Consider the following 22676-nt stretch of genomic DNA (forward strand, 5'->3'; position numbering starts at 1 on the left):
AAATTGGATTTCTACCTTGTTCAAATGTCCGATACAGGTGTGACTCCTTTAAAATTCTTGAGTCATGCAGAGACCCTGGCCATTTAGCCTCCACATTTGATACAAGGTAGGATGCATCACAGATCATCTGAGAATTTATAGCCTATTGGCTATTTTCAACTCTTACAAAAAGTTCGTTAATACTGTGGAAGCCTTTTTCTGTTTATGTAATCTGGCTCATTTGGACCTGATGGGGGGCCTTTATTCGGATCTGCATACAATCCAGTGCCCCAATCACATTTGGAAATCCTGGGTAATGAGAATGTTAGGCTGATTGTGAGATTCTTTAAGGAACTGTGGATGTTTTAGCCTGTGTATTCCCTATACCTGCAATGGCAAGAAACGCCTCTTTTATTGTCTGCACACGCAGGTGTCCAGGAAACACTATGAAAACCCAAAGGAAATATTTCAGAGTCAAACAGACTTTACGAATTGACTGGCAAACTGCACTTTTAGATTTTTTCGCATCGCCTACAGTATATTTAAAAAAAAAAAAAAAAAAAAAAAAACCTCAAAGCAATGCATACTGTCTGTGGTTATGAGAGCCCACTTTGCCGAGTTTGACTTCGAATATAAGGTGCTAATAAATCTTTGAGGTACAATATTCCCCCTCGGCTAAAGCGGTATCTTTCGAAAAGAATTTCCTCCGGGAGCAATAAAGGATCTTGCCGATTGCGCAAAACCCTCTCTATATGAAATTCTCTTCTTATAATTTGCGCACCAATATCAATTGGTCACTCATTTGTGAATGGTGAAGCCATGACTGAACAAATTCCACGCACGGACTGTGGGGAACAGCCCGGACACAGAAAGGTAGACATGATGGTTTTACCACACACGTGTTTATTTATACAATATATAGTGCACATACCCAGTGCCTCAGCACCAATCACCCCTTAAGTCCTGGCCACACGCACAATGCCTTTCTCAGTCTTTGGTCCGCCTCCACTCCTCTCCACCAAGCTTCGTCATCTTCCACCCGACTCTCGCTCCTGACTGGAGGGAGGCGGCCCCTTTTATTCCCCCCGGAAGGACTCCAGGTGGATCCTGAGGGCTCATAACCACACCCCTGTGTGGCGGACGCTCCCATGGTGAAGCCGGAAGTCCACCGGGTGTCTTCAAGTCTCTTCCCCCCCAGTACTTCCCAGTGTGGCGGAAGTACTGAGGGCCAACACTCCCAAGGTATTGGGGCGCCCCCTGGCGGTGACCACAGGCCCCTACAGGGTTGAGCTGCCAAGCTCCGTACCCGTGGTCCCCAAAGCCACCAGGGAGGACACCCCCTTGTGTCCTGGAGGAGGCACAAGCCCTCCTCCACTCCTCCTGGGCGTCCCGGCCGGGCAAGGACGCCCGCCGGGCACCACAGGACACTGATTAAGTGTGTGAGCTAATCCTTGTTTACACAGAACAAACCTGAGGATTTGGATGTGCTGCTATGACAACACATCCAGCAAGAGTTTAGAAAAAGCGACAGATCCAGGATCAGGCCAAATCGTCAACAATTACATCTGGCTAAACGAGTAATATCTGCCAATACTGATTCTCTGTGCAAGAAAGGACAGAGCCGCCTGTACTTCCTTAGAAGACTGGCATCCTTCAACATCTGCAGTAAGATGCTGCAGATGTTCTATCAGATGGTTGTGGCGAGTGCCCTCTTCTACGCAGTGGTGTGCTGGGGAGGCAGCATTAAGAAGAAGGATGCCTCACGCCTGGACAAACTGGTGAGGAAGGCAGGCTCTATTGTTGGCATAGAGCTGGATGGTTTGACATCCGTGGCAGAGCAACAGGCGCTGAGCAGGCTCCTGTCAATCATGGAGAATCCACTACATCCATTAAACAGTGTCATCTCCAGACAGAGGAGCAGCTTCAGCGACAGACTGCTGTCACCGTCCTGCTCCACTGACAGACTGAGAAGATCATTCCTCCCCCAAACTATGCGACTCTTCAATTCCACCAGAGGGGATAAACGTTGAACATTATTCAAGTTATTGTCTGTTTTTTACCTGCATTTTTTATTACTCTTTAATTTAATATTTTTTGCTGCTGGAGTATGTGAATTTCCCCCTGGGATTAATAAAGTATCTATCTATCTATCTATCTATCTATCTATCTATCTATCTATCTATCTATCTATCTATCATTATATAGTGCCTATCTATCTATCTATCTATCTATCTATCTATCTATCTATCTATCTATCTATCTATCTATCTATCTATCATTATATAGTGCCTATCTATCTATCTATCTATCTATCTATCTATCTATCTATCTATCTATCTATCTATCTATCTATCTAATCCACATACAAAAAATACCCCCCAGTTTGCCTGATTTTTCAAAAATGTATAGCCCAAGGACAGTTTAAAAAAAGTGAATGTCTCCAAATAATAGCTCAATACCATACCTACAAAATGGCACCATGGAAAGCAGTTGGGTGTGGGTGTAGGTACGGGTGGTTTCAGAGTGAGAGTGTGGGTACATAGGTACTTGCCATCAAAGCTGGGTTGTGCCCAAAGTCTATTTTAGTTATCACTCCTACTTTGTGCCTTACAGTTGCTAGGAATGGTTGCAGCTGTCTTGCAATCCTGCCGTGGATAAGGGGGTTAAGAAAATGGGTGGATGGATCGCAGGTCGGTAAAGCAGATTTCTGATGCATTGATATTTAAGCAGTAAAACTTACATAAACACACCTATTTCTAATTTCGCTAAGGGTTCATAGTATTGACTTTGATGTGTGGTATTACAGCACATAATTTGCACAAACACTCTCATTTCCATTACCACTAGAATTCCAAAGCAGAAGTTTCATAGTAGGCCTTGTTGGACTACAAAACCAAGTTAACATTTCAAACTATATATATATATATATATATATATATATATATATATATATATATATACCAGTAACGGCGCACTGCACGATAACATGCACTGAATACACCTGACTTGAGCATTCACAGTTTTCCTCCTCTTTCTCTGTACATTTAGCATTTGTTTGCTCGGAGGTTGATGTGCTTGCTGCTTCCTGAGCAGCTCTTCTTTTCTCCACCCTAGTGGCCCGCTTCTTCTTTTCTTTCATCAGTATCTTTTCGCATTAAAACTGATGAAGTCAGTGTTTGTGTTGTAATTACTTAGTACCTTTTCCTTAATTTTTTCACTTAAGCTGGCACTTAAGTCTTCAATCTGCCTCAAGAATGATTTAAGATATGAAGAGATATGGGAAATGATGGTGAAGGTGGTAGGGATGAGAACGGCGCCTGTACACATGCGCTGCACGGACGCCCTGCTGATCGCTGCCGAGAGTTGATTCTACAATAAAATAAAATAAAAAGAGGAATAACCTTGGAGGTCAATCATCACCCCGAAAACAGATAGTAGACGTCACATTGTATATGTGTACCAAATTTCAGGTCAATAGGTCAAATGGTTTGCGCGCTACATGTGATTTCAAATCCTGGACAGACAAACAGACAGCCACGGTAGCGTATTATATAAGAAGATTATATATATGTAAATGTAGGGCCTTTCCAACCTATCTATCTGTTAAGTGGTGCCTTTTCAATATATCCATCTACCTTTCCTGCTATATTGTGCCTTTCCTATCTATCTATCTATCTGTTATAGACCCCTCATTGACCCCATGATCATCAAAGGTGACTGTGTACAGAGGGTGCAGACCTATAAATATCTGGGAGTGCAGCTGGATGATAAATTAGACTGAACTGCCAATACTGATGCTCTGTGCAAGAAAGGACAGAGCCGGTTATACTACCTTAGAAGGCTGGCGTCCTTCAACATCTGCAATAAGATGCTGCAGATGTTCTATCAGACAGTTGTGGCGAGCGCCCTCTTCTGCGTAGTGGTGTGCTGGGGAGGCAGCATTAAGAGGAAAGACGCCTCACGTCTGGACAAACTGGTGAGGAAGGCAAGCTCTATTGTTGGCATGGAGCTGGACAGTTTAACATCTATGGCAGAGCGAAGGGCTCAGCAGGCTCCTATCAATTATGGAGAATCCACTGCATCCACTTAATAGTATCATCTCCAGACAGAGGAGCAGCTTCAGCGACAGACTGCTGTCACTGTCCTGCTCCACTGACAGATTGAGGAGATCGTTCCTCCCCAAAACTTTGCGACTCTTTAATTCCACCCGGGGGGATAAACGTTAACATTTAACATTATACATAGTTATTGTCTGTTTTTCACCTGCATTATTATCATTCTTTAATTTAATATTATTTATTGTATCATTATGCTGCTGCTGAAGAATGTGATTTTCCCATTGGGATTAATAAAGTATCTATCTATCTATTGTAACTTTCACATCTATCTATCTGTCATAGACTGCCTATCCAATATATCACCTTTCCTGCCTGTCTGTTATATATTGTCTTTCCAATATTTTAATCTATTGTATAGTGCTCTATCTATCTATCTATCTATCTATCTATCTATCTATCTATCTATCTATCTATCTATCTATCTATCTATCTATCATTTAGTGCCCTACATATCAGCCTATCAATTTATTATATAGTGCCTTACATATCCCTCTGTCACTATTGATCTGTTCTTCATTTAGCACCGTACATATCCATCAGTCTGTTATACAGTGCCTTATATATCCATCTTTCTTTTAGTACCTTAAATATCCATCAAGCTCATATATAGTGCCTTACATATCATCTGTCATTTAGTATCTTAAATATTCAGCTATCTCCGGTGGGCTGGCGCCCTGCCCGGGGTTTGTTTCCTGCCTTGCGCCCTGTGTTGGCTGGGACTGGCTCCAGCAGACCCCCATGACCCTGTAGTTAGGATATAGCAGGTTGGATAATGGATGGATGGATATCTAGCTATCTTTTATATAGTGCCTTACATATCCATCTGACTGTCTTTCAATCTATCTGTATATCATTTAGTGCCTTACATGTCTGTCTGTCTGTCTATCCACCTGTCTATCTATTATGTAGCATCTTTCCTATCTGTCTGTCTGATGTCTTAAGAGTGATGCAGTGTGGAGGTTGAATTAATCTTGAGGTGGGCCAGTTAGAACTCTAATGGGAGCTTTCTGATTCTAGTCAATGGGGCTGGGACAGAAAGTTTCTCAGTGGGTGGGGTTTCACATGGAAGTCCTAAGGGTCTGGAAAAGCCCACCCACAGCTAAGTGAAGCTCTCATGAAATTAGATAAATCACAAGGTGGCTCAGTGGATCACTGACAGATCAACAGAGATAGATGGATATGTAAGGCACAATATAAGAGATTGATAGACAGACAGACAGATGGATATGTCAAGCATTACCATAGCCAGAGCTGGCTTTACCATATATGCCTACTTGGCAGTCAACTGGGGTGGCTAAGGTTTTGGGGTTGTCTGCATTTTGTTAAGAAACACTAGGACTCAGTACAACTCCATGGAGAACTGGTGGGGAATCTATCATATAGAGCAGATCCAGTGTCATAATTAGAAGTGATTTTAAGTCAACGTTGAGCGAATCAACGTTGACTAATCTTTATAACATTATTAAATAGCACCACAGGTCTCCTGTCTCCTATAATAATATGGAGTCATGTCTGTGAAGTCCCAATCCCAGTCAGCCCCACTTTCTGTAGATGCTTTCTGAGCTCCATAGTTTCGATTATTCAACAAGCCATCCAGTTTGTTAATGTGTAGGTAAACATCGATTTGTGAAACCACACCAAACCAGGAAATACAAAGATGAAGTGTTCCTGGTTCCAACACAGCATGAAGTTATGCCAATTATTGAATCCATTCAGACTCAAAAAGAACAGCGTTGTTCATAATGGCACTCTGTTTGGTTTTAATTCTCTCCTCATCTGCTAGCTCCAGGGGGTCCAGCGTGCATCCCAAAACTGAGCCTGCCTTTTTGTTTAGTTTGTTGATTCGGTGGGCTTCTCTTGAAGTGATATTACCAGCCCAGCACACCACACTGGACTTCACAGAGTTGTAGACGATGTGAAGGATGTCACTTCCCACATTAAAGGAACACAGTGTCCTAAGGAAGAAGAGCCTGCTCTGCACTTCCTTCTGCAACTCCTCTGTGTTCCGAGACCAACCTGTCATTAATGTGAACCCCCAAGTACTTGTAGGAGTGGACCACCTCTACATTCACTCCCTGAATAGTGACTGGGCGTAGAGATTCTTTTGGTGTGCCAATGCTAAAAGAATAACTTTGTTTTTTGTTTTTTAGCTTTTTAATGCGGCAGGAAATGGGATCTCGACTTGATGTTATTTTGCTGATTCTAAGTGACCAGGATTGGCGAGCTTGTTGGGTTGAGTTGCCCGCTCTCCTCAAAGCCATTTCTAAATACCAAGGCTTAAACAGCAGCATGCATTTCCGCCACATCCACAAGATGTCAGTGTTGTGTTGTTCTATTTCTCAAAACGAAAAGCTCCACGTGGCTGCTCTGCCCTCCAGCATCCAATAAAAACATGTGCAGTAAGACTTGAATGGTAAGGTCAGCCACAAGTCACCGGCAGTCATTTATTCAAACCTTCTGGTGACAACCAGGTGAGTCAGTGGGACCACGAGGGCAATTTCCCTCTGGTCTGATTACACAGCTCTCCTTTCAAAATATCCATTTGGGCACCAAGAGCACAGCAGCATGGTTAAGGTATCTGGACATACAGTGATAGAAAGGTTCAGAAAGTATTCAGAGCCCTTCAGCTTCTGCTCATTTTTATTGGGGTTTGGATTTAATTTTAAATGGATATGTTTCGGTTCTGAATCTCAATAATCCCTTAATGACAAAATGAAAACATGTAAAAGTCAAAAACTGAAATCTCTCATTTCTATAAGTAGTCAGACCCTTAATTCAGTACCTTTGTACAAGCCCCTTTGGCAGAAATTCCAGCTTTGAGTCTTCTTGGGTTAGTCTACACACCTGGATTTGGGCCGTTTATCCCATTCTTCTCTCCACAGATGATCTAAGTGGCTTGACTGGGTCACTCCAGCATTGTCCTGGCTGTGGTTGCATGCACGTTTTTCTACAAGGACCTCTCTGGTTCTGGCTGTATTCAACCTTTCTGTCTGCGAGAATCGCCCTACTGCATGATGCTGCCACCATCATACTGCACCATAAGTATGGTTTAAGGCAAATGATGAGCACTGAGTGCGGTGGGCTGGTGCCCTGCCCGGGGTTTGTTCCTGCCTTGTGCCCTGTGTTGGCTGGGATTAGCTAAAGCAGACCCCCGTGACCCTGTGTTAGGATATAGTGGGTTGGATAATGGATGGATGGATGAAAGAGAACTGCCTGATCTTCACCAGAAATAGTGCTTGGAGTTCTACCCAAAGAGTTCAATTCTTCTATCATCAGACCAGAGAATGTGATCTGCTGATCTGATCTCTTTCCTCGCTGAGTCCTTAAAATTCCATTTGGAAAACTAAAGCAAGCTGTTGTATGTGCCTGATCGATGGAGTGCTGTTGAGATGGTTGTTCCTGCTGACAGGTTCTCCACTTCTGAAGCTCTCTTTGAGTGACCATTGGGTTCTTGGTCACCTCCCTCAGCAAGGCCCTTCTTGCCTGGTTACTCAGTTTAGTTGACTGACCAGCACTAAAAAAACTCCTAGTGGCTTCAAACATCTTCCATTTCAGACCTATTGAGGCCCCTGTACTCCTTTGAACACTCAAGAGTTTTGGTAATGGGTTTATAGCCTTGCCCTGATCTCTACCTCGCCACAACTTGATCGTGGAGGTCTACAGAGAGTTCCTTGGAGTTCATTGCTTGGTTTTTATCCTAATCTGTAGTTTGAATTGAGGACCTCATCTACATGGGTGTGTGCCTTTATCAGGTTTATTAATTTATCAGACGACTCTTAAAAGTCAGATATCATGGCCTCATAAGTTCTACTTTTGATCCAAGCAGGTTAAGTGATCTGTGAGTGAGATCTGAGATCTGAACCAGCATCCTTAAAGTTTAATTTCCTGTGCCCAGGCCAAGGAGACACTTTGCAAGCCCTAAACAGGTCACTTCATTATAAAACATGGAAAGAATTCTCATCTACTTGTAAAACAGCGCAACGTAAAGCTCACTACTGACAAGTGCAGTGAAAGTAAAGCCTGTTAGGCAGGTTTAATGGCCTTAGACTGTAAAGCACAAGGATGGTGTGTTTAATCTCCACTCCCTGTGTCACCCGGAATGTGTCACCTCTTGTATTGGGATGAAAAAAATACTGTGCTTTTTACAGTTTCTTAAATAAGGCTTGTAATATGTGATTTGTGTGGATATTAGGGTTATTTAGATAAGATGTAGATTTAACTGAGTAAACTGGGAAAACTAACATTAAACAAGAGTTTAACTGGGAAGTGCCTTTGTGCGACAGAAGAGAGTGCGTGACGAGGACTCACAGAATCATAACAGAGAGGGGACATCGTGCAAATAACACTGAAGAATGTTGGGAGATATGCAGATGTAAAAGCAAATCAGATAGATAGATATAAAAGGCACTATATAATAGATAGATAGGAAAGGCACTATATAACAGATAGACAGATAGAAATATACGAATAGGCATAGATATGAATAGGCATAGATATGAAAGGCATGATAGATAGATAGACAGATAGATAGATAGGAAAGGCACTATATGATAGATAGATAGATAGATAGATAGATAGATAGATAGATAGATAGATAGATAGATAGATAGATAGATAGATAGATAGATAGATAGATAGATAGATAGATAGATAGATAGGAAAGGCACTATATAACAGATAGATAGATATGAAAGGCATGACAAGATAGATAGATAGACAGATAGATAGGAAAGGCACTATCTAATAGATAGATAGATAGATAGATAGATAGATAGATAGATAGATAGATAGATAGATAGATAGATACAAAAGGCACTATATAATAGATAGATAGATATAAAAGACACTATACAATAGATAGATAAACAGATATAAAAGGCACTATATAATAGATAGATAGGAAAGGCACTATATAATAGAAATATAGTTGATAGATACAAAAGGCACTATATAATAGATAGACTTTGTATGCGAAACTAGAGCTGTCATACTAAATATTTATGCAATCAGTGATTTTGTGTTTTATATCCATCCATCCATCCATCCATTTTCCAACCCGCTGAATCCGAACACAGGGTCATGGGGTTCTGCTGGAGCCAATCCCAGCCAACACAGGGCACAAGGCAGGAACCAATCCCGGGCAGGGTACCAATCCACCGCAGGACACACACAAACACACCAAGCACGCACTAGGGCCAATTTAGAATCGCCAATCCACCTAACCTGCATGTCTTTGGACTGTGGGAGGAAACCGGAGCGCTCGGAGGAAACCCACGCAGACACGGGGAGAACATGCAAACTCCATGCAGGGAGGACCCGGGAAGTGAACCCAGGTCTCCTAACTGCGAGGCAGCAGCGCTACCACTGCGCCACCGTGCCGCCCTACTGATATATAATTTTTGAGTTATTCACTTCATAAGGTTCCCTGATTATTTTTCCTAGTTAGAGTTTCTGATTCTGAATATTTTATACTTGTCTTGTGAGTGTTACCTCAACACACACGCACAAACAAACACATTTACACACCTGTCTGTCTTAAAACAGATCACAGCAATAGATGGCTGACCACCAGTAGTTAAGAAGAACAGAATCCTCTCCCTTCAGACTTATGCATGGAAAAGGGACAAAGTCATCCCCCTGCTTTGCCTGTCAAGCTCATGGGAGGCCCCTAATAGAGCAGGTTAGAGAAAGGCCCTCCGGGGGCTGCTCTAGCTGACGGTCACTGGCCTGCCTTAAAGTCTTTTTCTGTGTGAGTCAACTCTCTAACTTCTTTAACAGCTGACAACAATTTTGTGGAAGTCCGAGGATTACAATGAGCTATTGTGAGATCCATTTATAATCGTGTGCTGCTTCTGGCAGGGCCTTGGCAATGGTGGTGTGCAGTTCAGCCGACAGCCAGCCAGGATTCAAAGGCTGGAAGCCACTCAAGAGTTTATTAATTTATTTGTTTAAGAGAGATGTTTGCAAGATTTCTTTCAAGGTCAGATTTAATTTCTTTGGCAAGCACAAGTAGATTCCAACTAACTTGGTACAACAGAGATGAGGCGTGAAGTAACTGGAACAAAGATGGAGAGATGGAAACTAAGAAAAAATAAAACAAATAACACATTCAGTTGATTATAGAGGCCTGGGTGGACACCAATGGGGGTGCAGCTGTAAACACCATCAGGATCCAGCAGCAGGGTGTCCAGGCAGCCTAGTGTCTGTCTGTCTGTCTGACTGTGCTTCTACACAAACTGAAACACAAGCTATTTACTTTATTACTTTAAACACAAACCAACAAGTTCCATGCCTGACTGAAATCGTCTTATAATTAGACAGATAAGAAAGTGACAATGTGATTGATACAAAGACAGATATGAAGGGCACTGTATTGTAGATTTTACAGTTTCACTATTGTCATATGTACAGAATGAAGTTATAGTTGCATGTATGAATCAACATACATGCAAGATGTTGATAGATAGATAGATAGATAGATAGATAGATAGATAGATAGATAGATAGATAGATAGATAGATAGATAGATAGATAGATAGATAGATAGATAGATAGATTTAGGTTTGTGGTGGTTGCTGAAGAAGGATAGTTTTATTTCTTCATTATATTACTTTTTTGTATAAATTGTTTTCTGCATGTGGTTGTTTTACCCATTTAATAAATAACTGATCACAAAAAATGATTGATAAATACAGTACTTGTAATAGGCTCTATATAAATAAATATATATGAAAGGTGCTATATCAAAACAGACAGATATATAGATAGTGTCACGCACATGCGTATGGGAGACAGCTAAAAGGCTCTAGTGATCGTAACATCCCACCAAACCAGGGGTTGGAGTTTTTACGCAATGCCTCGTCTCTTTAACCCTATGCAGGATGGAAAATTGACAGCCTCACCATTTCTGACTTCACTTCCGTTTTTCGGCCTTCTGGACCTGCCCCTTCCTGCTTGGGCTGTACAAAACCAGACACACCACCATTTTGAGCCAGTCTACTTGATGACTCCCATCTCGTGTTGTTTTGTCTTTTGCTTTCATCTAATTATGCAGGGGCTCACCGAGGTGCCCCAAACCTTTCCCTGACTTCATTGTGCTTTGTTACATTAGATAGAGTCTATAGGTCATTAGGGTTTATGGATCATTAAAGTCATGTGTACAGAATACAGTGAAAGTCTTGCTTACTTTTGCTAATCGACATTCATGCAACTTGCTGATTGTTGGATAAATCAATGAATAAGTCACCATATAGATCAATAAATAAGATCTGATATGTTTATGATAGATAGATAGATAGATAGATAGATAGATAGATAGATAGATAGATAGATAGATAGATAGATAGATAGATACGAAGGGCACTATATAATAGATAGCTCAGTGACCTTGCCTGGTATGACTGAGTGTGTGTATTACCATGTCCTGTGATGAACTGGCACTCTCTTCAGCATTGTCTCCTGCCTTATGTTTGTTTTGGTGATGAGTGATGATGGTTTTTAACTAGCTCATAAAACTGTTACACAACAAACCTTGTAATTAATGCCAGAGTGTCCTCTTCAGCTCCAGAATGACTTTCAATGGGTGTTAACATCTAACATGGATTAGATCACCTATTAAAAAACAAAATAAAAAGTGTATAATACAATGTTTCCATTCCCAGAAGCCTAAGTGAAACATCACTTGCACTTACTTACACATGTTCCTCACTCAGTACAAGTGCAAACACGTGCTCAGGCTCAAATACAGCTTTGCAGACAAGCACTGTGAAAGTTAAAAAGTGGAAAAGAGGAGCTGGAGTTCCTGAGACTGGTAAAGCACAAATCCTATCTGATAGGTTGAGGGCACAAGACCTGCTTCAATGGAGCTATTAAGTCCACTGGGAGGTCAAATAGACCTGATAACGTTCTCAAACCTATTTAGTCCAGTTCAGGATCCTTCAAGACCAGGGCCCATCCCAGCAGCACCGGGTTCAAGACAGGAGTCAGCCCTGGGTGGGGCATCAGTTTATCTCATGACCCACTCACACACCTTACATACAGACACCAGGCCAGTTTAGAATTGCCAATTAAGTCCCAGGTTATAATAGTGTGTATGAGATTTAAGCAACAAGGTTTCCCATTTCACATGAACTTGGTTGCAACTAACAGAGGCACTAGTGAGCCCCACTACAACAAAAGGAAATGTCAGAAAGAGGAAAACCCCAAAAAGGTTTCATGAACTGCATGAAAGACAACCTGATAGGCAGCTCCAAAGCTGGATATTTTGAAAGGGACAAAATGGTCCCACTCATCCAGATCAAGGACTGTATGCAAAAGTCTTCCTTGGCATCATCTTTAAATGGTCAACTTGTTCTTAGATTCTCCAACTTAGTGCCACTTGGTGTCCTTCTGTAAGCCCCACATTAGAGAGGCAGAGGTGGACACCAAGTTGCAAGGAAGAACCACCTTGAGTACTTGGGAGAACCCTTGACTTCTCACAGCCCACTGAGACCTCAAGCATCTTGGGGTAGCTTCCCAGCCCACCTCTTTCTGTCTTATTATGCTGCCCCTCATAGCTCAATTTCCTGAAAAATACCTGCTTGGTAGGGTCTATCATCTAGCTATCTTTTTCGACATCAGACTAAACAGCATATTTGAACACGAAATATTATAAAAGACACACCATCCCCGACTTGAAGCATGGATGGCAGCATCAAAAAGACCTGTGCACATATACTTAAGGCTTCCATGGCTGTCTAAGGTGCATCTGCTAAATTCTGCACTATAGACTACCATACTGGCTCCTGTAAGAGAAAGACAAGACCAAGATAAAGAGTTGGGGGTACCACTCTGGTAAACCCATATAATTAAATGAGATGTAAATAAAAGAAAACATGCAACAATCACGGAGATGTACTTACAGAAGCAAGTTCAGAACTGCCTCAAGAAGGCGGATCTTCCAGTCTTACTTGGCGGGTACAGGTGGACACCGGAAACGACATCAGTGGTGTTATAGCCGTCTATCTTCCGGTCTGCAGAGGGAGGAAGAGAAAAGGCATTAGGACACAGCGCCAACCTCTGGAGTGGCGTAGAACTACAATCACTAGAGCTCTTAAGCTGTCCCCTCTGCGCATGTGCTTGACAAGACTCCACTAGTTGGCCCTTATAGATAAGATGCACTTACACTACAACCAATTGAAACCCCAGGCAGGTGATCTCCATTGAACTAATTCTGGGACTTTTAAAACCAATTTGCTGCACCAGTAATGACTTAGGGGTGTTACAGTCTCCTGTGGTCGGACGTGATTCTGAAACGAGAATATACATCTGGGTGCAACTGATTAAAAATGAAAAGGCTCCGCCCATAGGGTTTCTTCCTACAATCCTGTCCCAAAATTTCCTCCAGTTCATGCACTTTAAACAGCCAGGGCTGCAGAGAGAGAGAGCAAAATTGATCAATTCAGGAGCTCAGTAGCACAAGGCTACTGACGCTTAATACTGAATTTATATATTGTAATGAGTGCAGCAACAGAAGAAACAGACAGACACAGACACACAAGTAGACCACTGCAGGTACTTGGCCCTATGTGATTAAGAATGGCCTCCATCTACTATGATATCTTTCTGTCATTTTGACTATTGCCTCACCCTACGGCAAAACAGCAACAAATAGAGTTTCGATAAGCATTGTGGTCCATGAATATAATATGTGCTATATTCTGGCAGGGCATGTTTGTATTTCTGACTAGACCTACTTTAGCTGTAATTTTAGATGTGCTGTCAGAAGGTGGATGTTGTGGGCCCTCATCCATTAGTCTGCTGCAGTGGTATCAATGCCGTTAGGCACATTTACAAGTCTGCCTCTCCTGTGGTTCTTTGTTATCAACTCTCTTAACTGCATTTCATCTCTCATTTTCATCCCTTTTCAACAGGATGTTACACACCGTTTATTTCAATTGTATATTTTGTGATTCATACTTTCATGAACATAGCTGCCAGTTCGGTCAGTATTACACACGGCACCTGTGACAACATAACGTTGACTTTTACCATTAGCCCAGTGATGGTTTCTGATTTTACAGAGTGTTTTTTACCTGTTTAATTCTAACACGTGCAGTGGGCTCCCCACGCACGACAAACATTTATATGTATAATCGGGGTCTTTTAAGAGACGTTTCGACTGTAGGTGATTCATCATAATCAGAAGCTTGCTGTCTGTTGGACCAGGTTAACAACAGCACCTTTGTTCTTTGCAGTTCAAAGTCACCACCCCCTGCTTTAAGCGCTGTACTCATGAGGCATTTGATTGGTTTAGAAATGTGACACTCAGTGAGACGTCTAATTGATCCCACCCACTTCTAAGCTAAACTCACTCATGGATGTTGCCAGACATACGCAAAACTAGAGGTGTCATGACTATGAATATTTATGCAATCAGTGATTTTGTGTTTTATATTTGTAAGTAATTTGCAGAGGTCTGTTTTCACTTTGACATTAAAGAGTCTTGTTCTGTGTATCAACATCAAAAAGGCCAAATGAAACCCACTGAGATTCAATGCTGTATAATAATACAATGTGGAAATTTCCCAGGGGGTAAATACTTTATATTGGCTTATGTACATGCTCTTCACTCTGTACACCTCCAACTATAAATATGACATGCTACCTGCAGAAATTCTCAGATGATTCTGCATTTATGGGAAGTATTGATAAGGGGGATGAGACAGAAGAGAGGAGTCGGGGGGGCTGGGGTCTGCAACTTAACATCAACAAAATCAAGGAACTGCTTATTGATTTTCACTGCACCAATGAGCCTCAATGTCTGGTAACGATTCTGCGAGTGGATGTAGAGGTTGTGCACTCCTACAAGTACTTCGGGGGTCCACATAATGACAGATTGGACTGGTCTTGGAACACAGAGGAGCTAGAAAAGAAAGGACAGAGCAGGCTCTTCTTCCTTGGAGCCTGTGTTCCTTTAATGTAAGAAGCAGCATCCTTCACATCTTCTACAACTCTGTTGTGGTCACTGTTGTGGGCTGGGCTGGTAAAATCACTTCATCACTTCAAGAGAGGTCCACTGAATCAACAAGATAATTAAAAGGGCAGGCTCGGTTATGGGATGCACTTTGGAACCCCCGGTAGGTAGCAGCAAAGTGGAGAATTAAAGCAAAACAGAGTGCCATTATGAACAACACTGCACATCCTCTCTTTGACACACAAACACTGAGGACTTTCAGACAACAAATTAACAGCAGAGGTGTGTCGGGAAATGCTATGGGTGACTCCTTTATGCCAACAGCAATATGCTTGAATAGTGCCACACTGGGACTTGGACTGCCATCTCTCTTTTTAGCTTTTTTGCCTTTAGTCATTTTGGTGTGTGTGCAGACTACAGTTTATGTGTATACTTATGTTTGTATGTATTTATTTATTTAAAAAGCTTCTGTAAAAAGCCAAATTTCCTCATGGGGTCAAAGAAAGTTATTTTATAGTGCTTTTCACAAGATCTATCTAGTTACCCTATTGTGTCTTTCTTATCTACATGTCTATTATATAGTGCCTTTCACATCTATCATATACTGCATATCTAAATATCAAACTACATTAGTGCCTTTCATATCTGTATAGTAATCATACAGTTTTTCACATCTACCTATCTCATATAGTGCCTTTAATATGCATCTATCGATCTCTTTATCTGCAATATAAGTTATTCATATAATGCCTTTCATATCAATCTACTAGTGCCTCTGTCTTTGTAAGGTAAAATCCCCATTCTATTATAGTATCTAGCTAGCTACCTGTCTGCCTATCATATAGTGCCTTTCCAGTATATCAATCTATTATGTAGTGTTTTTCCTATCTATCTATCTATCTATCTATCTATCTATCTATCTATCTATCTATCTATCTATCTATCTATCTATCTATCTATCTATCTATCTATCTATCTATCTATCTATCTATCTATCTATCTATCTATCTATCTATAACATATTCTTAAACCCACTTAAACCATTTCAAGGTTATGGGTGGCTGGAGCCTATCCCATGATTATCAGACGTGTGGCAAGAGCCACTGCTAAACAGGAAGCCAATAAGCTGCAGTGCCCACCAACATCCAACATCGCACTTGCACAGGCTCAATTTGGAGTCGCTAATTATTATTCTACTATTATTTGTAGAAAACTGAGAACAACAGAAGGACATTCCACAGAAGAAGGGCACTGGATTCACAAAGCAGCTGCTCTAACCACTGCACCACCCTTACCTATATAATGTGTGAAAACACACCCAATTGCTGATCACTTGACATCACACTGAATTCTATTTGCAGTATAACCATACAAACATGTGCAGCACTCAGTACAGTTGCTTTTCATAAACCTGACATTCCTTAATGAATTCCACACAGATCACCTTTCCGTTCACAGAATGTTTGCATCGCAGATCGTTCATCAGAAGTGCAGGAGTGTCAGTAAAAGAACTTGCCAGTGACAGCATGTCACTCCAGATGCTTGCTCATGGTGATTACCACAGTAATACAATTCCATTCCCAGCAGTGTCAGTAGAGCATGTCTGTTAGTAATTAGTCTGATATTTGATATTGTTTTAATATTTGGGTTGGCTTGAAAGAGCTGAATTGGTCTTCGGCTTGGATGGGCTCTGTCAGGCTCCGGCTCTTCCTAATTCTGGCCCTCTGCCTGTTGGTAAGGACTGTTCTGCCAAACAGGGGCACCCTCTAGTGGCTAAATGGTAGGACTGTCAATCACATTCCCATTTCACAGCATTACATTCAGGGACCCAACCTGACCTGAATGTCATTTTCAATTAAAGAGTCAGTTAGGTATGCAAACTTACTGAAGTTCACTAATCCATGGGCCTGCACATAACATCAGTGTCCCAGTTATTGGCATTTGGAGCCAGTGCTTCTGTATCTATAAAGCACTTTGGGCTTCCCTAGGATATAGACAATCCATCCATCCACTGTTTGCTGAAGTCAACCAATCCAAAACAGGTCACGGCAGCCCTGACCATAAGGCAGGAACCAATCCTAAATAAGATGTCAGCTCATTGTGCTGTACAATCAACTTAACATGGCCATCTGATGGATTCAGAAGGAAATTTCGCACAGAAACACTGAGAGAACATGCAAACTTTACACGTTGATTAGGAAAGATACCCATCATGACACCATGTTACCCGACTAAGAAAAGGTCCCAATAAATAAAAAGAAAAATAATAACACTTATAAGCGTGTCAAGGCATGGCTTGGAGGCACAAATATTGACTGAATGGTCACCTCTCAGATTGTCAAATTTCTTATGTCCTTATATAGTGCCTTTCATATCTATCTACCTACCCATCTATCTATCTATCTATCTATCTATCTATCTATCTATCTATCTATCTATCTATCTATCTATCTATCTATCTAACAATACCTTTTGTATCTTTGTACTGTAGTAGTACGGTGTTAGCCATTATGGATACAATGAGAAGTCAAGCAACTGAGGCCCCTTCTTCAGGCAGGTTGAAATAATGATTATTATTGATTATTATATAATTAAATAATAAATTCAAAAATTATTATTACAATAACCAATAATTAAATAATTATTACAACCTGCCTGAAGAAGGGGCCTCAGTTGCCTCGAACGCTTGCAGCACATTGTAATCGTTCAGTTAGCCAATAAAAGGTGTCATTTGGCATGACCTCTCACTGAATTTCTGTACTGTACTGTATAGTGCAAGTCATTCCTATCACCAAATATAAAGAACAGTGTGGCCTCCATTAGACAAGCTCCATTAACAGGACTGGTTTCTTTCTTGTGCCCAGTGCTGAAAGGACAGACCCCAGCACTCCATGGCCCCAAACTGGATAAGTAGGTTTGAAAAACGATAGATGATTGGAGGTTGCTTTTACCTGTAAGTCAGGATTTTCTTTCTTCTTCTGCATGACACCAAACTTTAGCTGACAAGTTTCAATTTTCAGAGTCATTCTCTGTGCCTCACAACCCTATGTGTGGCTGGCTGGCTGCCTTGTTGGGAGTCCCATCCATAGCTCCTACACATTTGGAATAATTCCGTTGTATGCGTTCTGACACACTTGACTTCCTTTAAAGACACTTTATTTAGTCATATTAGATAAACGTCAGTCTTCCAGTATTGGAAAAAGCTTACCTCAATAAGCCATGGATGGGATACCAAGCTTACCACGTAGGCCAATTTACGCAGTTTTTACACCTCCATCAGGAAAAAGATTCTTGTTTACTTTCTAAAGCATCTCGTGCTGACGTGCTCTACAAAGGCTGACTGCTTTAGGACCCCTGATCAAAGCACTCAGCATGTGTTTTGACAATGAGAAATCCCACATACACACAGTATGGGACACGCAATCTCCCAACAGAAGGCACTCATCCTGTTAAGCAAACCCAAGTCCACACATTCTGAGATGGCAAATCTGCTTTCTGTGCCACCGTAATTTTCAAATCTCCATCAGGTGCACAATTCCCTCTTTTGTTTCAAAATCTATGCGTATTTGTTTTACTCAGCAAATGACGTACAAAGCATCTTTGTGAAAGGAGTGAAGGCAGACACTGTGCCCACGCTAATCCCAAACTGCCCTCCTGATGTAATAACAAGAGCCTCTACTAATTTCAGCAATCCGGTAAGGGAATCTGCAGCACTGCAGGATTTGTCTAATCTTTGCACAAAAAGGGTCCTGTTAACATGAGCTAAGCGTGATGTGTTGCGGTCATAATCCAACAAAAAGTACTCACTGAAGGCTGGCTTGCTGGCGCACCACCTCACTGGCAAAGGCTACTGTGAAAGGTTGCACAACTGGCAAAAATTTGGCAGGGAAAGGGCATCAAAACAGATGTCAATGCGCAACCTCCGAGAAGCAGCAAAGACCACACAGATAGTGGCAAACAGAGGTCTTACCCATTCCAGAGTGGGAATGTAAAGGCCACTAGGCAGTGACAATAAAAAAAATGAGTATATAAATAAATAATATATAATGACACAATGATGTGCAAAGATAAATAATTAAATGTGTCAGGAAATATGTTTTTTGGCGCTTATTTCTTTATGTATGTACTGTATATAATTATTTCTGCATTTATTTATTTCTGTGACACTCCACCCGGCCTGAAATATGGCTTGAAATGAAATCTGTCATTTCCACCCGTCAAAGTTGAGAGGGCGGGCCCTAGCAAGTAGTGTTTTTTGATTGGTGATTCAGTAGTAAAGGTGGTGTTCACAGTTGCAATTTTGCACCTACCCATGAGCCTCGGGATTCCAAAGGCAAAAACCAGCAGCCATTTCACCTGCACTTCAGAAGAGGTCATCCACCTGAAGCTAAGTATGTTCAGGCCCGGCCAGTACTTGGGTGGGAGACCAAACAGGAAAAGCTTGGGGTGCTGCTGGTTGAGGTGTTGGTGAAGCCAGCAGGGGGTACTTACCCTATAGTCTGACTGTGGGTCCCAATGCCCCAGTGCAGAGACGGGGACACTGCTGTAAAAATGGCACCGCCGTCCTTCAGATGAGACGTAAAATCGAGGTCCTGACTCTGTGAGGTCATTAAAGATCCCTGGGCATCCCTTGAAAAGAGCAGGGTATACCCTGATGTCCTGGCTAAATTACCTTCCACAACCTGGTCATTGTGGACCCCTAAATCATCCCATGTCTCTAATTGTCTCTCTATCTCTCAACCCTTCACCACCTAATAGCTGATGTGTGCTGAGTGTATTGGCACAACAACGACCGCTGCCACATCATCCAGGTGGATGCTACACATTACTGGTGGTTGAAGTGGCTCCTCACTCACTGGAGCACTTTGAGTAGTGAGAAAAAGCACTATATAAATGTAAAGAAGTTTTATTATTAACATGCCTGTCAAAGAGTGACTTTATTTGTGCTTTAATAACCTGCTTATTCATTGAAACCTGGGATCAAAAATGCCATCTGTACCCTTATTCCAGCTAGAGAAACCGGGTTAACATACATAGATTTCTCCGTGAATAATCTGGTTATTTGGCCATATGAACCCTTAACCACATATTGTGTAGCTTTACGCCATACGTGGCTTGCGGGTATATCCATGTGATTCAGGTTTGTGAAATCTCAAATGCTATTTCTGAGTCGTACGTACTGCACATATAATGACAGGAAACTTGGCAGATTCCTGGGAAGCTGACGCTCTCTTAAGGAGCACGATGCAGGATGATACCACCATGCATTGAACTCTGTGGGTTTCACACCTTATTGAGCTCGCACGGGTTCTTCTTCCTGAGCTTTAAAGCATCATTTGCATTTTACAAGCAGTGGTGAGCTGATGTTTGAGGGCTGTCATGTTCTGGTGACTTGGAATTCACCTAAAGCAAGAATCTGGGCCTTTGGTTAGTGTGGGCACTAAGAATATGAGAACTGAGATTTACACTCAGACCCCCTTTAGAAGGGGACAAGTTGTTACAAAGTGTTAGCAAAGTCAGAGTCAGGTGCTACGCTCACAAAGAGGTGGTGGATTTATCACACCACTCAGAAAGTGCAGCAGCCACATCGTAAAAGGAGTAGATAAGCTTGTGAGAGGTGGGGGTGGATTTCAGACTAGGAAGTGATGGAGACACCAAAACATCAGAGCTAACTTTCTCCCGCACAAGGCTGTCTGCTTCTCCCTGAACCCCACTCTACTTTTAACCCCTCTTCTAATATTAGGCTTTTTTAAATACTATTTGTGGCTTGGCTGCTTCACTGCTCTTGAGACCTGGGTTCACTCTTTATATGAAGTTTGTATGTTCTTCCTATGGTTTTTTTTCTGGTACTTTGGTTTTCTTCCCAGTCCCCAAAAATTTGAAGGCAGCCTGTACATGGAGGTGTGCACATCAGAGTGCCTTGCAATGGACTGGTATCCCATCCTTGGCTTGGTTCCCATTTTGTGTCCAGTATAGCTTGGACAAATTCCAGCTCCTCATGACCATAAACTGGAATCAGTGACTTTAGATAATAGAAGGATGAGTTTCAGTCTGCCCAACTGTTTTGTGAAGTAATAGTGATAATACATCCCAAGAATGGCACTGATACAGAGTGTACAGTCATCATTTGGGGACTGCAGGTGACATACAGTATTTAAAAGTAAGCTGCAATCTGCACCATCTACAGGACATTCAGACATGCTGTGATGAAATGTACGGTACCTTCAGAAAGGTACGCAGTCCCCCTCACTTTCTGCACACTTTATGGTGTTATAGACTGCCCATCAATCTACACTAAGAGGTCCTGTCTGTTGAGGTGGGAGAGCTTGTCAGAAGGATGACCATCTCAGCTGTACTCTGTTAAGTAAAAGGCATATGATAGCCCACTTGGAGTTTACCAATTGGTGTACATATGTGGATAGAAAACACATCAGCATTTCCACTCATGTCAAATGTGATCTGAATGCAGTCTGTGTGATCCATCAGCAGCACGTTTACACGTCCGATCATCACACATGTTAATGTATGTAAAAATGACTGTACAGTTCTTTGCATTAGATAGAAATACTCACCTGTGTCCTGGCTGCAGCTCTCACTTGGTTTTACGCGCTGATGTAATTTTTTCACTCAATGCTGATTTTGGACCTGGGCCACTCCATCCATCCATCCATCCATCCATCCATCCATCCATCCATCCATCCATCCATCCATCCATCCATCCATCCATCCATCCATCCTCCTCTCTAGTGAATAACCTGTTTCCAGATGTTGACAAGACACAAAGAAAATGATTTGCCTTAGTAGGACACGAGCCATCCACACTCCCCTGTTCATTAAGGATTTCGTGGTGCATTCTGAGTGCTCTCCAAAGACCTCTTTTGGACCTTCAATCCATCGCACATAATGAAAATGCAGCGTATCTGCTTTTTTGAGGAGGCCAAGAAAAGCTGGGCATCCATCACCCAGTTTTATCAGTGCACTGTCTCTGACCGAGGCCACCATCAGCACTTTACTGCCCACCATCCAGAGTATTTACAGTAAGCAGTTATGTTAGTAGAGCAAAAAGACCCCCTTGGAAGAGGAGCTTGCAAGCCAAAACTACCAAACTTAAGAGCGGCTTTTTTCCCTAAGAATATAAGAAACTTGACAAACGAGAAGAGACTATTCAGTCCATTAAGCTTATCTGTTTAGCTAATAACTAACTTATCCCAACATTTCATTCAGATTTTCCTTAAAGGTTGTCAAAGTTTCTGCTTCAACTACATGGCTCGATACTTTGTTCCAGGTTCTCATAACTCTTAAGGTAAAGAAGTGATTTCTGGCAGCAGTCCTAAATTCTTTTACCTTTAAGTGCCACTGATGTCCCAGTTGATTCTGGGGTTCGTCAGTGGTGTGTTCTTCCTCCTACTCTGTTCAATGCTTGCATTGACTGGTTGTTGGGCATGGTCATGGGGTATCTGTTAGTGAAGAGAGATTCATTGATCTTGAATTTGCCAACAAGTAAAGTCAAGTGAAGTTGGGGAGCATGCACTGGTACAGCACGTTGCCACAGCCACTACACAACGAAACAACTCGGGACCCCAGTTGGCAACCCCCCAGGCAGACACGCGGTCCAGTCCCACCCT

The 22676-nt window shown here is 41.9% G+C and overlaps 1 protein-coding gene and 1 long non-coding RNA gene across 2 annotated transcripts in view; one reads left to right on the forward strand and one right to left on the reverse strand.

Moving 5' to 3' along the window:
• Positions 1-9714: 9714 nt before the first annotated feature.
• Positions 9715-21731, reverse strand: LOC127528944 (uncharacterized). Its single transcript, XR_007935621.1, has 3 exons — positions 21624-21731; positions 11628-11708; positions 9715-10178 (listed from the first exon to the last, which is right to left on the reverse strand). It is a non-coding gene; the product is annotated as an uncharacterized LOC127528944 (long non-coding RNA).
• c8h2orf76 (chromosome 8 C2orf76 homolog) overlaps positions 19958-22676 on the forward strand; it is a 331828-nt gene continuing 329109 nt past the window's right edge. The window contains exon 1 of the mRNA XM_051930768.1: positions 19958-19968. The gene's annotated coding sequence lies outside the window, so the exon portion shown is untranslated. The remainder of the gene's footprint in view (positions 19969-22676) is intronic.

Source organism: Erpetoichthys calabaricus, chromosome 8 (genome assembly GCF_900747795.2).
Source record: "Erpetoichthys calabaricus chromosome 8, fErpCal1.3, whole genome shotgun sequence".
Classification (NCBI taxonomy): Eukaryota; Metazoa; Chordata; class Cladistia; order Polypteriformes; family Polypteridae; genus Erpetoichthys; species Erpetoichthys calabaricus.